Genomic DNA, 16,984 nt, shown 5'->3' with positions numbered 1-16,984 from the left:
TTCTCTGCTTCTGCGATAGCACTGCCACCAGGCTGAGTGTCATTTCTTAGCTCTAACTTGTTCCTGTTAGGGTCCAATAGCAAGCTAGTCTTTGAGCTTTGATCTTCTTTCCCTGGTGGAAGGTTATATCTGGTGCAAAGGTATTTCCCCAGAGACATCTGTGGACTTGATGCATCACAGATGACCAGGAAGTGTGGGCAAAGCATAGATCTGTCAAGAGAGATGTGCACCAGCCTGCCACCATGGTGAGGTGGAAGCTGGGAACTCGCACAAGAAGCTGTTCCTGGGAACCCTCCACTATCGACAGCCACCTGTACCTGTTGGCTTTCTGCTTCTTTAACAAAATGCCTGAGACTGGATACTTTAAAAGGAAAACGGTTTGGGCTGGACTGCTGTTTCGGCCATTTAGAGTGGTTGCTGCAGTTCCAGAGGACATGAGTTTAATTTCCAGCACTCACAGGGGGCTGTTCTCAACCAACTGTAACTCCAGCCCCAGGAGGTTCGACATCCTCCAACAGCACTCACATACATGTCACACACACACACACACACACACACACACACACACACACATTTAAAAAAAATCTCCTAAAAAGAAAAGAAAAAATGAAAAAAAGATTGTTTTCTTTTATTCACTGGTTAGGAGGCTGAGCATCCAAGATCAAGCCAACCCTTCTGTTTCAGCTCTGGTAAGGCCTCTTAGCTGTGTCACCGTACAGCAGAGAGACAGAAAGAGAAAGATGCTGCGTGGGAGACGCCTGGAATGACATTCTAATGTTTAGACAACTCACTCAGGACCCCTGGAGACTAGAACTGATCCCTTGTGAGGCCGCGCTCCCAATGATGCAACTCCTCCCATCTTAAAGATCCCACCACCAAACCTATCCAAACCAAAGTACCTCCATTTTCGAGAGAAGATTCCAGATGTTCAAAGCCTTTGTTTAAAATAGCCTAGGATTTCCATAGTACTTGCACAGAACCTGTAGACTTTAAATCATCTCTCTACTGTATACAATGCCTAACACAAGGTAAAGGCTACATGAATACTCAATGCTGTGTTTGGTCTCCATAGACAGAAAAAGGTCAACACGTGTTAAAAATAGACATAGTCTTTTTTCTGAATATTTTCTATCCATGGTTGGTTGGATCCATGGATGGTATGTTAGTTGCTTTTCTTATTGCTGTGACAAAATGCCCGCCAAAAGCAAGTTAGGGAAGAAAGTTTTCTTCTTGCTCACATTTTGGGGACATATTCCATCAAGGTGAAAATGTACACAGGAGTGTGAGGTGGTAGGCCACGTTGTGTGCACAGTCAGGAAGCAGAGGCAGACGAACCTGGTGCTCAGCTGCTTTTTCCTCCAGCTCATGAGACAGAGCCACCCACATCCTGGATGGGTATCCCTCCCCAGTTACACCTCTTGGAAGGCTCTTACAGGATCACATCCAGTCGGGTTGACAGCGAAGGTGAACCGTCACCCACAGGCACGAAGAGCTGACTATATTATTCATGAATAGTGTGACATAAAACAACTTAGAAACAGAAGGACGTAGCAGAACTGCCTGGGTGGCAGTTTTTAAAACTAGGTCAAGCAGGGGTGGTGCAGTTCTCCCTGGCTTCCTTTTGGGTCATTCATGGTAGAGTCCACAGGCTGCTGTGTTGTGAGGAGACTCCGCTGCCCTGTACCCAGACCCACAGGGTAAACTTGGAGGCAGCCCCTCAGGCACATGCCGACCTCCAGATGCCCGACGCCCCACTGAGATCTTGACTCCATCTGTGGGCGAGATGCTGAGCCAGCCCGCCAGCTCAGCGCTGCCAAGATTGCAGATCCTCGGGAGCCAGGTGAGAGAATAAACATTGTTGTTTTACACTGCTAGGCTTGGGGAGGTATTTGCTACACAAGAGCAGATAGCTAATAAGCTCATTCCTTTCCTGCTTCTTCATTACCCTCTCCACCTACTCCAGTCTGTTCCAGAAGTAAGAATGAACCGGGGTTTCTGGGGTGCCTCCTCTCCTAAAGGATTCATTCCAGACTAGCCTTCCTGCAAACAAACAGCTCTGAGGCTCTTAACAGCCTCAAGCTAGTCTGTCTGTCTGTTTCTCTCTCTCTGTTTCTCTCTTTCCCCCTGTGTGTGTACATTGTATACATGTGTACATGTTTATGTGTGTACACATGTGTGTACATGTGTGAACCCAGAGGTCTGTACCCCCCCCCCCCCCGTATTAAAGATAGATTATAGACACTTGTGGTGGGCTGGAGAGATGGCTCAGAGGTTAAGAACACTGGCTGTTCTTCCAAACGTCCTGAATTCAGTTCCCAGAAATCACATGATGGTGTGCAGGCAGAGATGCAGGCAGAATGCTGCATAAATACTAAATAAATAAATGTTAAAAGAAATAATTCCACTTAGACACTTGTTGCCCCCATAGGGTTTCTCTTTGTTTCCCTGGCTATCCTGTAGCACACTCTGTAAACCAGTTTGAGGCTGGCCTCAAACTCGGAGATCTGCCTGTCTCTGCCCCCCCACCCCCACCCCGAGTGCTGGCATTAAAAGGGGGCACTTCCTGGCTTTGTGTATGGCTTTTTATGTGGGTCCTGGGGATCTGAACTCATACCTGAGCAGCAAGTACTTTACCGGTGAGCACACCTTCCCCCCCCCCCCCCCGTTCCCTAAAGATGGCTGCCACGCCAGAGGCCACAGCAGCGTGCTCCATGGGCTGTGGTAAACACAGAAGCCTACTTGCTCTCTATAGCCACTACCTGAGCCCAGAAAGCTATTACACCTGGTGCCAGGAATCTGTTGACTCTCGTGCATGCATTACAGAGTCATCACTTACCAACTTCCAAACTTGGCTGAGGTGTTCCAGAAAAGGCAGGCTCTGTGGTCATGCAGCTGGTGTCTCTCCTTCCAGTTCACTGTGAAGAACATGGTTTAATCTGCTTAAATCTGAATTTTCCAGATCTGTGCAACCACAGAGCTCTTTTGCCATGAATCCTCTATAAATAGCCCTGGCTGTAAACAGCAGCCCTGTGTTTTGTGCCTCCAGGCTGGGGTCTGTGCTGTTGAAACCACAGTTGGCCTTACACATCCATGGTGACCAGGTGGTGCAGAAAGGCAGGGCACGGGATGCGGGTGGTCAAGAGTCAGGGAGGTGTTTAAGAATCAGACACATGCAGGCTGGAGAGAAGGCTCGGCCGTTAAGAGGAATGGTTGTTTTTCCAGAGGACCTCCACAAGTCTGCTCACTCAGCTGTAACTCCAGCTCCAGGGGGTCTGACGCCCTCCACAGGCACCAGGCACACAGTGGTACACAGACATACATGCAGGCAAAATACCCATAGATAAAATTAAAACAACAACAACATGCATTTAGAAAGAACGAAAGAAAGAAAGAAAGAAAGAAAGAAAGAAAGAAAGAAAGAAAGAAGCCTGAAGGGCATGAAAAGGGGGTTCCAAAGAGAATAGACCCTTCCCCGACCAGCCACTTGGGTGTCCCCACAGGCAAGCCTGTCATCCATTCAGCCTTTTACTCTTATTTACTCATTAATTTGCCATCCACTGAGCCTAGGAGCTAATCCTAAATCAGACACACTGCCTGCCCTTAGGGAGGAAGATACGTAGCCAGACACCGAAGTCAGTGTGGCCCTGCAAAAGCCTTGCCAAGAAAGTGGTGTGAGCCACACCAGCTCAAAAGGGGTCCTGTAAGTCAGAGTCCCAGTTCAAGGCTCTGGGGGGTGGGGAGGCAGGCTCAAAAAGCAGAGCTGGACCAGGTGTGGTGGTCCCAGCACTCAGGAAGCAGAGGCAGGTGGATCTCTGTGAGTCTGAGGCCAGCCTGCTCTACAAAGTGAGTCCAAGACAGCCATGGTTACATAGTGAGACCCTGTCTCAAAAGACAGAAAGCTAAAAAAAGAAAAAAGGAAAAAAAGAAGCTGAGCAGGACAGTGCTAGAAAGCTGGGCATGAAGTCCCTGCTTATTTTGTGCCCTGTTGAAGGAACTGGGCTCTGTAGTTCTCAGTCTCAACTCTTAAGAGAATGTGGGGCCTTCTAGGTTCAGCAGTTCAGGAAGCAGAGCAGAGAGAGGAGTGTGGGTTGTACTAGGATAGTATTGGAGGGCTGAGAGCTGGGCCTCAGAACGGGAGGGGGCTGGGGACACCTCTACATCAGCAGCTGCTTCCCTGAAGGTAGCTCTTCCTAGACCCAAAACCACTGCACAGCTTCTCCCGCAACTGAAGCTTCCTCTGAGAGACACCGACAGGGGCAAGGCCTGGGCTCTAGCGCAGGGGCACAGAAGTCTGAAAGCTCCTTACATAAAATCCCTAATGGGAATCCTCAGCCTCACTGTGATGTTAGCAGATGAGGCCTCTAGGAGAAGGATCCCCATAATTAAAATAGCACCCTGTGAAAGAGGCCCCAGGGATCAAGGGATGTGGTTCAGTGAGTTAAAAGGCTTTGCTACGTAAGCAGGAGGACTTGAAGTTGAATCCCTAGCACCTATGTAAAAAACTGGACAGGTAGTGAAAGCATAGTTAATCCCAGCACCCCTGTGGGGTAATGGGAGGTCCAGACCAGCTAAAACCTGGATACTTACAGGCCAGCTAGCCTGGTATACGCAGCAATTGACAAAAAGACATGTCTGAAAATCAAGCTGAAAATGTCCTCCTTCCTGACTAACTTTCCCCGTGAGGGGAGGTGCTATGCAGACCACTGGGGAGAAAATTCATCAGTGGCATTAACCGGCAGCAAACGCTGCATGCTGCCATGCCAACCTGCCAGGCAAACACTGCATGCTGCAATACCAACCTGCCAGGCAAGGTGTACCCACTGCTATAACAGGGACGTGAAGGTTATGAGGGTAACTGACAACTCCCTGGTTAAACTGGAAGCCAGATCCACAGAAGGAAATTCGTGTCTGGTATTAAAAATCCAGGCCAAAGCCCATTGCTCTGAGATCATAGGCCCCAGAGGAGAACTTACGATACTGTTGTCTTTTTAGATGGAACCATCACCAAATTGTCTCTTCTCTATTGTGTTTATGCTCGTAGGTCTATTTTGCCATCCTTCAACTTTAGCCAAAGAAGCTTCTCTTTGCAGTGGTCATTAGTTAATGCAAAGACCCATAACTGGTCAAAGTGCTGAGAATAAATGGCCACTTAATGCTTAACCCTTACATGAGACACATCTGCATCACCTCTTCCCTGCCCCACCAAGGCTCAGGGAACTTTGTGAGAGAAGAGGCAGAAAGAATGCAAGCTAACACATGAGGAGGGATGCTCTGACATGCTGTATTCTGGACACTTATACTCACGCACTCTCTGCAGCACTGGCTATCTGTACAAGACAAGCTAACAAGATCAATGAACTCAGTGTGTGTGTGTGTGTGTGTGCGCGTGTGTGTGTGTGCGCGTGTGTGTGTGTGCGTGTGTGTTTCTGTATCTCTGTGTGTGTGTTTGAATGTGTGTCTTTGTGTGTATGTCTGTGTGTATATGAGTGTGTCTGTGTCTACATTTGTGTGTTTCTGTGTGTTTATGTCTGTTTCTGTGTGTCTATGTACATATCTGTGTGTCTCTGTGTGTGCCTGTGTCTATATGCGTCTCTGTGTGTGTGTGTTTGTGTGTGTCTGTGTGTGAGTGTATATATATGGTTGCGTGTGTGTCTGTGTGTGTAGAAAGAGACCGAGAGAGAGAGCTAGCACATGAAGGTGGGAAGGATATATCGGGGGTTACCGAGTAGAAGAGGGAGAGAAGGGAAGACTTGAGGGTGGGTGTGATCATGATACATTGTTTGCGTATACAAAATTTTCAAGGAATTGCCGGATGCTGGTGGCCTGTCTGTAATCCCAGCACTCGGGAGACTGTGGGTTCAAGGCCAGCCTAGTCTACAAAGTGGGTCCAGGAAAGCCAGGGCTACACAGAGAAACCCTGTCTTGAAAAACCAAAACCAAAACAAGGCAAAAATCTCAAAGAATAAAAGATATTCTTTATAGAGAGAGGAAGAGAGGAGGAGATTTTCTCAAAGTGTAAAGTGAGGCCCCATCTCTGTGATTTTTCTCTGGCCTCCACGTGCTTGTTCTGCCAGGTGCTGCATGAACTCACAAGTGCGCAGGCGCTCGCGCACACTCCCACTGAGAACAACAGAGAAAGAGACCCCCTCAGCCCTTCCACGATGTGAGGACTCTGAGAAGAGCACCAGCTACAAAGCAGGAAGTCTGAAGTAGAATCCTAACTTGCTGGTACCTTGAGCTTACACTCCCCAGATTTAATCCCTTCTGTTTCAAAGCCAAACCCGGGGGTCTAGGATAGTCTGCGGCAGTAACACCAACTATCTGCTCTTCCGACCTCTGGCACCACGCCTTCTTCCCTTTGATTCTGCGGCTGTCTCCTCCCTGCAACTCTTTCATCAGCCACCCACTACCCTCCCTCTGTAGCTAATCCCCATGTGAAGTGATCAGGTGCTGTTTTTCCTGACCGGGACTCAGACTGACTCAGGGAACAGACCACAAAGTTAGAACTCTGTGGTTGGGCCGTTCTCCTCTTTGAGCATGCATGAGATGAACTCATTGACCGTGGGAAATAGGGCACTGGATAGTCGTTTGATTATCACCCACTGTTGCACCAGGAAAGGCAGGGCTTTGGGACAGGAAGTTGCCACTGTATTTAAATGTTATGGTAAAGCTGGTGTCTCTGAAGACTGTGTGTGGGCGACTTCTGACTTCCCTCTAAGAAACTGTGTAAGGAAAGATAAGGAGAGCAAAGACCAAAGCAGCAAGAGCAATGAGGAAGAGGGAGAAAGAGGTGGAAAGAAAGAAAGAAAGAAAGAAAGAAAGAAAGAAAGAAAGAAAGAAAGAAAGAAAGAAAGAAAGAGAGAGATGAAGCATAGTAAAACTAGAAACTTATGTTTAGAAGACTTATTAGTAGAGTAAAAGTTGAGGCTGGGGAGAAGGCCTGGCCATCAGGTCCCTGCTGTGCCTGCATGAGGATCTGTGGTTAGTTCCCGGCACTCACGTAAAAAAACAGGGGTGTCGGTCATGTATATAACTCCAGCTCAGATGGCCAGAGCCAGAGCCAGATGGAACCCATGGGCTTGCTGGGTAGTCAGTCCATCTGAAAAAGTAAATTACAGGTTAAGTGAGAGAACCTTATCTCAAAAACACAAGGTAAAGAGCTATAGAGAAGGACACCTGATATTGACCTCTGACCTCCGTATAGCATACATGGGCCAACACACCATATACACTGAGAGAGAGACAGACAGACAGGGGCAGGGTGGAGGAAGGAAAGAAGGAAGGAAGGAAGGCAAGCACATACACATGCACAACTGGGAAAATACTACAACACACATATCTAATAAAGGGCTTACATCTACAATATATAAAGAAGTCTTTGGAATCAATCAGAAGAGTATAGAAAAGCTGAGGACACAGTTCAGTGGTAAAGTACTCACTTGGCATATATGAAGTCTTGGGTTTGGGCCCAGGACTACAAAAAGAGAAGGGGGTGGGGGGCAAATACTTCAACAGGGAAGGAAAACATTAAAGGCTTAAGTAGAAACTACGTGGAAGAGCATTTCTGAATGGCTAACAAATCAGCTAGTGAGCTCAACCTCATTATTCCAAGGAAGAATTAAAACTACAGTGCATCACAGTGAGACCACCTCATACAGAATGCTTACTGAGAAAAAAGTCAGGCAAAAGCACATGCTGGCAAGGATATAGTGGGACTGGAACCTTTACACATTGCTAGTAGGAGTATACAATGCTATGAAACTTTGAGAAACAATCCTAAATTTTAGGAACTTAATTAGCAACTTTTCACTAGGTGTACAACCAAAATGGATTTTAAAAAAAAAAAAAAAAACTACACAAAGAATGTACACAGCAGCATTATTCAAAACAGCTCCAAAGCGGAAACAACCCAGATGCCTACCAGATGGTGACTAGGTAGAGAGAGTGTGGTCTGTACAGGAATATATACCCATGCAGGCAGAGATTACAGGTCCATTTGTGATTGGAGTATGAGAGAGAGCCATCACTGAGAGAGGCCAGTCACAAATGCCCATAGATTACATAATTCCATTCGTATAAGTCCTGCAAGAGAAAAATTCATATGAGTTTAATATGAATTTAAACTCAATTTAAACTCAGCCCTGGAGTTAAATAGGATGTGGGTGTTCTAGCTAGAGGTTGTGAGTTTCTTTGGGGGCTCAGTGACCAGTGATGGTCACCCAGTTCTGTCAAAATGTTCAAACGGAGTGAATATTCTTAGATGGACAAATTATATCTCAACAAAGCTGATAAGCAAAAGCAGGAGGAGGAGAAAGGAGGGGAAGAGATGAGGAGGAGGAGATAAGGAAAAGACATAGAGAGGGAGAGAAGGAGAAAGGGAAGAAGGGAGACATTCAGTGTGACACCGCTACCACTCGGCACCGCCACTGAAGTGAAAGGATAGATCCCAAGCTTTGCTGGGAAGAAAGCGAAATCAGAGCTCACACATGGCTGAAGTGGGCCACTGGACACCATCACTTTGAGGAACAGACTTGTCACTAAAGCTGATTATATAAAGCTATCTCCCACCAAGTTCACTCACGGGGCCTACATAATATACATTCCCTGAAAGACATCCTAGAATAACCACAGCACTATTTTAAGAGACAAGGCACTAGGAATTACCTAAATATCCACCAATAGACAGAGTAGACAGACACTTGTATCGACAAGAATTGAACCTTAGAAGAATTGAACATGGACATTTGATTCTACTGCACAAGTGATGAGTGAAAGAAGTCATGCCTACCTTTAAGAGTATTCATCCAAAGTCCTACAGGATTGATAGATGGGATGGGATTAGAAACCACAGGGAAAATTCTAGAGTGCCCATGTTCATCAGAGGGTGCTGTGGCACTAATGTGTGCCTGGCTATGTCCTTGTGATTCATGTACAGATGTTCTGTAGGACCCTTGAGGGGTTTGGGGCCAGGACCACTGAGAAAACAAAACTCCCATAAGCCTCTGAATGTCATACACTCTCCGATGCATATAACTTTTGCATACTCTCTGGTGTACTGAAGACAATTTCTAGGGGAAGCACAGGTCCTGATACAGTGTAGACACTATGTGAATCATGCCATGAGGACTTGTTTAGGGAACAGGAAATAAGAAAAAAAATCTTTTTTACATGTTTAGTACATACGCAATCTGTGTATGTGTGTGTCCATATGTGTGTGTGTCTTCCTCCATCTGTCACCATCTTAGTTTTTGAGACAGGGTCTCTCACTGAGCCTGGAGCTCACCAGTCCAGCATGCATTCATTCCCTCTCTGCTCTCAACTACGGAGGTGACCAGCTGCTTCAAGTTCCTGCTGCCTTGACTTCTCGCTGCAGTGAATAAGGCAGCGAAACCCTGGACCGGCAGCAGACACTTCTTCCTTGAAGTTGCTTCCGGCGGGGCATCTCCTCACTGCCACAGGAGAGAAACCAGGACAGCTGGGTGTCTGGCCACAGAAGGGATAACATGCACCTGTCTCAGCTCTGCCAGCCTACAGGTGTGGCTTCTCAGCTTTGCTTCATGAGTGATAAACTCCTTTCCCTCTGAAATAATTGTCATTATTATTACAACTATTACTAGTTTGTGAGGGCTGTCATCTCAGGCGAGGTGGCTTAAAGAAAAGAACTGGATTTCCCAGTTCCAGAGGCTGGGAGTCAGCAGGATCCAAGGTCTCAGTGAGGCTGGTTTCTGATGAGGTCTCTCCTTAGTGTCCCAGGCTGTCTCCTTCCGCTGTGGGCACTTGGTTTTTTTCCTCTGACATGTCCTTAGTATCCCTGTGTTCTACTCCCTTCCTTTTTTTTTTTTTTTTTTATTAAGATTTATTTATTTATTTGTGTAAATGTACCACATTTTCTGTATTTTCTAGGTTGTTCCCAGATTCTGGCTATAAAAAATATAGCTTCTATGGACACGGTTGAGCAAATGTCCTTGTTATATACTTGAGCACCTCCCCCTGGGGGGTGGTACAGCCTTGTTGTATAGTTTGATCACCTCCCCCTAGCAGGTGCAGCCTTGCCAGGCCACAGAAGAAGACAATGCAACCAGTCCTGATGAGACCTGATAGGCTAGGGTCAAATAGAAGGGGAGGAGGACCTCCCCTATCAGTGGACTAGGGGAGGGGCATAGGGGGAGAAGAGGGAGGGAGGGTAGGATTGGGAAGAGATGAGGGAGGGGGTCACAACTAGGATACAAATTGAATAAATTGTAATAAATGATAACAATAATAATAATAATAAATTAGTTTTCAGTTTTAATTTATTTACTTATTATATGTATACAGTGCTCTGCCTGCATGTACACCTGAATGCCAGAAGAGGGCACCAGATCTCATAGATGATTGTGAGCCACTGTGTGGTTGCTGGGAATTGAACTAAGGACCTTTAAGAAGAAAAGCCAGTGTTCTTAACCTCTGAGCCATCTCTCTAGCCCCCTACTCCCTTCTTAAGACCACAAGTCAGTCACACTGAATCATGACCTCATTTTAATTTAGTGATCTCTTGCAAGTTCTTATTTTCAAATACAATCTCACTGTGAGGTCCTGGGAGTTGGGGCTTCAGTGTGTGAATGGTGGGGGTAGGACATAGTTTAAGCATAGTTTAGCCTCCCTGACTTCTGTCAGGTGGAAATACCTGCTACACAGGGGAGCAGGGGCCCAGCTGCAGCCACCAAGGGAAGGCTGATAGGCAGAGAGCCATAGCCACAGACATCTGGGGACTGGGCAAGGTAGCCGTGTGCAGAGCCCGTGGGACAGAGCTGGGGAAAGGCACTGGAGGCTTCAAAAGTTGTTCACCTTTGGCTGCCACCTTCAAGGGTAAGTTGTGGTCAGTGAAGTTGAAGAAGCTGGCACAAATGACCAACAGGGAATCAGCCTGTCTGGAGAGGGTGAAGCTCAGGCCCAGGCTCTGGCCCCTGTTTGGGGGTTGCTGGGGTGAGACAGTGATTGTGGCAGTGTGTGGTGGTGTCAGAGCCCCATGGGGTGGGGTGCTGGTGGACACCTGTTGCTGCTTTGCTGGCCTTCATGCTATTGCACTGCAGAGCAAAGCTGACCAGTTCTAGGAATTTCTGGCTGCATGCACTTGAAGATAGCAAGCCGGGCTTCAGTCTCTACATGTGTAAACACATCTTCATTCCTAGAATTAACGGAGTGCGGTAACCTGACACATGGCAGAAGCAAGGCTACAGTGGGTCTTGCTTTCCTTTGGTGTCTCTGCAAGCCGCCTTCCTCTGTAAATTGAGGCAGACACACAGCCAAATAAGCTCAGCCTTAGAAAGGCATCAACAGGCTGGTCCAGTGGGAACACTGGGGGATGCTAAGCTGAGTCTGCAGGAGTCCAGGCATAAGGAGTTCTGGAGGATTCAGGAGGAGGAGTGGGAACCAGACCACTGTGGGGATGCCCCAAGTCATCCCAGAGCCTCCATAGAGCCCCAAGACTGCCAATTCTCATTTCTGAACAATCACTCAAAGTCCTTGAAGTGGAGGTCACAGGGCTCAAAAAACAGCGGTGGAAAGGAATCCTGGGGTACAGGGGAACACTCTGGTTGGGACAAGACTCCTATTTAGTTTTTAAACTGGCTCTGAAGTCTTGCTTGAAATTCTCCCCAGGGAAAAGGAATATGATGGAAGACAGGAGCTGATCTTCACCAACTGTCCAGTCTCCAGGGACACCAGCAAGACTTTGCTTGGAGAAGAAGTTCTGCGAGAGGAAGATGGAGATGCTAAGTCTATGTCTTTGTCCTCTGTGTGGCTTGCCAGACCTGGGCAGTCCCGAGAAGCAGAAAGGCTTGCCAGCATGGACGGTGTTGACTATATAAACTGAACACTGTGAAGAGTTCACACTGTTGATCAGACTCTTGGGCACTGGACAAAAACCTCAAAACTCTGCCTGTCCTGCACTGGCTGCAAACAGCACACACTAACATAGCTGATTTTGGAAAGACATACCCTGGTGCCATTTTCACTAAATAAGTCAGTTTCCATATGAGTGAGCGTATGTGTCTGTATGTGAATGTCATGCGTGTTTGTAGGTATGTATATGTACATATCTATGTTGTCTGTGAACATGTGGATGTGTCCACACCTTCAGTAGCACCTGTACTTTGCTGGAGTCAGATGTAGACTTAGGAATCCATTTCTGAGGCAGGAGAAAAGCAGAAAAGTTAATACATGGGAAAGGAAAGAAGCCCTTCTTCCAGGGTCTCCTTGAAGTCTTCCGTCTGCCAAGAGTTGAAAACTTCAATACAACTAATAACACGTGTTGGTATAAAGTTGCCTCCATAGAGTTAATATTCCTTTTATGTAGAGATGTTTCAAATAAAAACATTAAAATACCAACAGACCACTCAAGCTTAAGGAGTAAGAGTACATGACCTTCAAGTATGACCTTCTCCTGTCCTGGATATTAACCTACAATTTCTGAAAATCTATCAACAAGACTGAAAACTTTGTCTACAGTAAAAATGTCTTAGCTCCTTTGTGCAAACCTCATGACCTGTGGTTTTCCCTGATCAGCCTGGAATCCTGTCCAGTGTGTCTTAGCAGCTACTCTGTGATCCCACTGAAAAAAAAAAAAAAAAAAAACCGAGGAGTGTGGAGAGTCACTTAGAAACCCTGTCAACAGTGTAAATTCAAAAGCGGCCAAAAAAACGAGAAGAAGCTGGCCTGAGCAGCCCACAAGTGGGTGTCCTTTCGCTAGCCCTGCTTTGTCCCTGAGATCTCAGAGGGCACCTCGTAGAAGTGACCAGCCATGCCTGATTGTTGATGTCTTATCTAGTTCCTTCCCTAAACTGTTGAGCTCCTGGCGCTGAATAACCGCTGGGTAGCTGAGACAATAGGATTAACTTCCTATATTCTTTCGGGTACTTTCACTAATCTGTTAAACTCAGAGAACCCATTACTCGCAAATGACCTAAACCAGGCCTGCTGGGTTTAGCCAAAGCTCTTTTGCTGTAGGTAATCTGAGCATGAAGACCTGGGAAACTGAAAGAACTCCCCTTTAAAGTCTATAAGCATAAGGAAGCGCATTTGTTCTTCCAGTTGCTCTAAGATCTCCTATCCCAGCTTCCCCCATAGCATCAATTAAGGGGACATATGCCTGAAATCTCACTCAGCATATCTCTCTACCAAACCTGGAGAGAGTCCTTATTATTCAAAACATTCTATGGACCACATTCAAACCTGTGTTTAAAATTTCTTCTTAATAAACTGAAACGTGGGGGCTGGAGGGATGGCTCAGCAGTTAAGAGCACTGGCACTTCTTCCAGAGAACTCAGGTTCAATTCCCAGCACCCACATGGCAGCTCAAAACTGTCTGTAACTCCAGTTCCAGAGGATCTAACACCTTCACACAGACACACGTTCAGGCAAAACACCAATGCACATGAAATAAAAATAACTTGATAGGCCAGAGTATGTTTGTAAGGGGGGAGGAAAACCCCTTTTCTGAGGAGAAGGGGAGGGAGGAAATGGGGAAAAGGGCAGGAGGGTGGGACCAGGAGGAGAGAGGGAGGAGTCTGTGATCAGGATGTAAAATAAATAAATGAGTATATTTTTTAAAATATGTACACTATTAAAAATAAAAAACTGAAACTCTGCTTCATATTCATCCTGAACTTCTTTCCTGGGACATTGTCAAGAATCTTAGTGTCATTTGAGCAGAGGTCTCTGAAAAGAACACAAGCTGGAGCATGGAGATGGCTCAGTGGGGAAGAGCATTTGCTGTGCACACATTAGGACATGAGTTTGAATCCACAGCATCACACTGAAAGCTAGGCATATCTATTTGTGCTTATAAGCCCAACAACAGGGGTATAAAGACAGGAGAAGCCTAAGAACCCCCTAGTCAGCATGCCTAGCCAAAACGGAGGGCTTCTTGTTCATTGAGTAACCCTACCTCAAGGCTATAAGGAAGAGAGAGAGGAAGACACACATTCTGTTCTGGCCTCCCCATGGGTGCACATACCCAAACACTCACGTGCAGGTGCCCTCCCTACTTCCGTCCCACCAAAGCACTCACAGATGCATGGAGCTGTTTCCTGCTGCTGCTCACATCTCCACACTGAAATATGACCAAACGGCTCCTGTTAGAAGACAGGCCAACCAGATCCTACGAGGACCACCTATCAGATCCAGGAGCTCCTAACCCATTTTACAACAATGTGATATTGAGGAAACTTGGGGCATAGAAAGGAGCAGTAGGGGTGGCAGAGACTCCACAAGAAAGGCACTGGACCCTGGATTCTGGGAGCACCCAGGATCCCGTTCCCAGAAGCCACCACACCCTGCCCCGGCACTCTTTAGAAGTCCAGCAGTGCTTCCTGGTCCCAAGTTCCTCTTTGCTTAAATAACCAGCTAGGACCCATTACTTGCAAATGACTTAAACCAGGCCTGATGGGTTTAGCTGAACCTCTTTTGCTGTAGGTAATCTGAGCATGAAGACATGGGAAACTGAAAGAACTCATTCTACAGTAACAGGAGAAACTTGAGGCTGGCCTTCCACCTGGAAAGGTGACTATCTTTTCTGGGTTTTTGTTATGTCCTGGGTCCCCTGACTTGAGCTCCAACATTTACTACGTCAACCAAAGGGATGGCTGTAGGACTCTGCAGAATGACCCTGCCTTATTTGCAGGAGTCCCTGGCAATCTCACCTTCATAATGTCATCTCCCGCAACTCTCTTCCAGACCCCTAACTTATCACGCATTGGCTGGGCACCTGACAAGGCTCAGTCCTACTCTGCCCTGGCCCCAATTACCTACTCTGTTCCCCTTCCCCCACCTAAGTTCCAGCCACATAGCTGGCCAGCATGACCTATCACTGCCATTGTTCCCCTGCTGGCCCTCCTCACCCAACTGGCCTGCTAGGAACCAGTCTCTGGGAATCAATGTACCTGTGAACAGCATTTCCCCATGTCGTCTTTGCAGATGAGATGTTGAGGAAGCCTGCCCTGCCCACCCTGGGCATCTCCCCAGGGCTGAGCACCCTGCGTAGCCCAGAACTAGGGTTCCGCAAATGCTAGTTGAACTGAAACTCATTGCGGTTGCTGCTCTGTCTTCTTGTTCCCACACTTAGCTCCTAGTCTTAAGTAAGGACTTGTATTTGCCAGGAAACAGAACAGTCCAGAGGCAGGAGGAAGACCAGCCCTGGAGTAGTCACCCATCTGACCAGCACCGGAGCTTTCCAGTAGCCCTCCTTAACCCACTTCCTGTGTCTCCTTCTGTGGACGTCTTACAGAAACACACAGGCATAACTTATTTTGCTTTAAATCTAGAGGAAGGACTGTCTGAAGCAACTGGAAAGGGTAGTTAGGCCTTGAGAAAGAAGGTGTAAACGATGGATAGGGAGATCTGGTGCTGGGAGTATCAGCTTCACTTACATAAGCACACACACACACACTCTCTCTCTCTCTCTCACACACACACACACACACACACACATACACACAGAAACAAAGGGAACATCTCTACAGTGTCCATCCAGTGGCTCCTCTGAGTCGTCCAACAGAAACCTTCTCTCTGTTCTGGCCTGAGCACCAGGGAGGGAGCCTAGGGGAGAAATGTTTCTGGGTTTCCTGAGTGTGACATGCAGGAATGGAGTGTCAGCTAGAATAGAGAACACACATCTGCAAGCATGGACAGTCACCCTGCTACAGGTAACTGACCATGAAGATTTCAGCCTCTTTTTTCCTAACATCTTTCCCTGGTATTTCTCTAACTGCCCTGCCTTCTCCCACACCCTCTGCAGGCTCTGAGCCAGGCTAAATGGCAAAGGGGCTACTGAGGGCTGCAGAGGCAGAGGAAGAAGCAACTTGTGGGTTGAGCCACTCTTGGGAAGGATAGTCTCATCCTCAAGGCTGCTGGGCACCAGAGAGTGGGAGCCAGAAGATGCTAATCCCAACCTCAGCCTGCTGACAGGACTTCCACAGCCCATGTAGCCATGGCTGTGAGAAAGCAGAGGCCATCTCTGGGGATCAGGGCCCTGCATTTACAATAACTCCACTTCAACTGTCTTAGCACATCTGTGGGCCTTCCTTGTGATGCAATAGCTACAACAGCCCAGCCCACCCTCAAAGAGTGAGAACGTAAGTGCTTGTGCCAGGAAAGCAGTATATTTTCTAGCTGGCCATGGTGAGGGTCACAGACCTCTCCAAGTTCTGCAGGTTGAAAAAGCCGACACCCCAGTTTCCAGACATTGAGACCCTAGGCCATCATGTCCGTGAACAGGATGTTGAGCTATGGCTGCAGCTAGGGAGAGCAGGGACTGAACAGAAACAGAAGATTCACGGGCTCGGATATGCTTTGGGGGCGATCCGTTGGGGTGGCAGCACGAGGAAGTACATGGGAACGCCCACGCCCCAAGGGAGGAGTGTGCCCACTTCTGGGTATGGGATTCCAGGCCAGTTCCCACAGGAGGTCTCTGGTGCCCTTTGACAGTGTCACCATGACCTTGTAGGATCAGGCAGGGTCCTGCCACACTATTGTTTGCTGCCACCCTAGAGTGACTTCCTGGGGTCACTGGGTGATCACCTGGCATCTTGCCAGGTACTTCCTGGGTGACCCTAGGAGTAGAGACAGAGAGTCAACCCTGCATGTAGGGTGGGAGTAAGCTAAGAAGTGAAACTGGGACAGGCTGACTTCCAGGAAGCTAGGGCATTGTGACACTTCAGCCATGCCGTTGGAGAGAGGGTGTTGGCCCTGGGGACCTTAACAGCCTCCCCGTTTGAAATGCCTGTGCATGCAGTGGATGATAATGTTGTCTCTGGCCCTATGCAGTGCCAGTTTTAGCCTTCAGCTGGGTCCTAATCTTATTAGAACACTTTTGGGCCAGGCTTCTCCTTCTCCAGATGCTCCTGGGAAATCCTGGAGCTCCTTCTAGCTGTGACAGTTCATGGGCTCAGTAGAGCCCAAGGAGGACCTGGGCTAGAAGGAATAGTGCCCTGCCTAGGTCCCCTGG

At 47.6% G+C, this 16,984-nt stretch overlaps 1 long non-coding RNA gene across 3 annotated transcripts; it reads left to right on the top strand.

Annotated features, from left to right (window-relative positions):
- The first annotated feature begins 1,702 nt into the window (after positions 1-1,702).
- LOC132647217 (uncharacterized) lies at positions 1,703-13,629 on the top strand. Of its 3 annotated transcripts, none has more exons than XR_009585552.1 (4): positions 1,703-1,840; positions 6,075-6,228; positions 9,374-9,534; positions 11,641-13,629. It is a non-coding gene; the product is annotated as an uncharacterized LOC132647217 (long non-coding RNA). The 3 variants fall into 3 exon arrangements; XR_009585550.1 differs by having other exon boundaries at positions 9,328-9,534; XR_009585551.1 differs by having other exon boundaries at positions 9,246-9,534.
- The last annotated feature ends 3,355 nt before the right edge of the window (positions 13,630-16,984 follow it).

The sequence above is a fragment of the Meriones unguiculatus genome, chromosome 14 (genome assembly GCF_030254825.1).
Source record: "Meriones unguiculatus strain TT.TT164.6M chromosome 14, Bangor_MerUng_6.1, whole genome shotgun sequence".
NCBI lineage: Eukaryota > Metazoa > Chordata > Mammalia > Rodentia > Muridae > Meriones > Meriones unguiculatus.
This window is presented reverse-complemented; position numbering and strand designations above follow the sequence as displayed.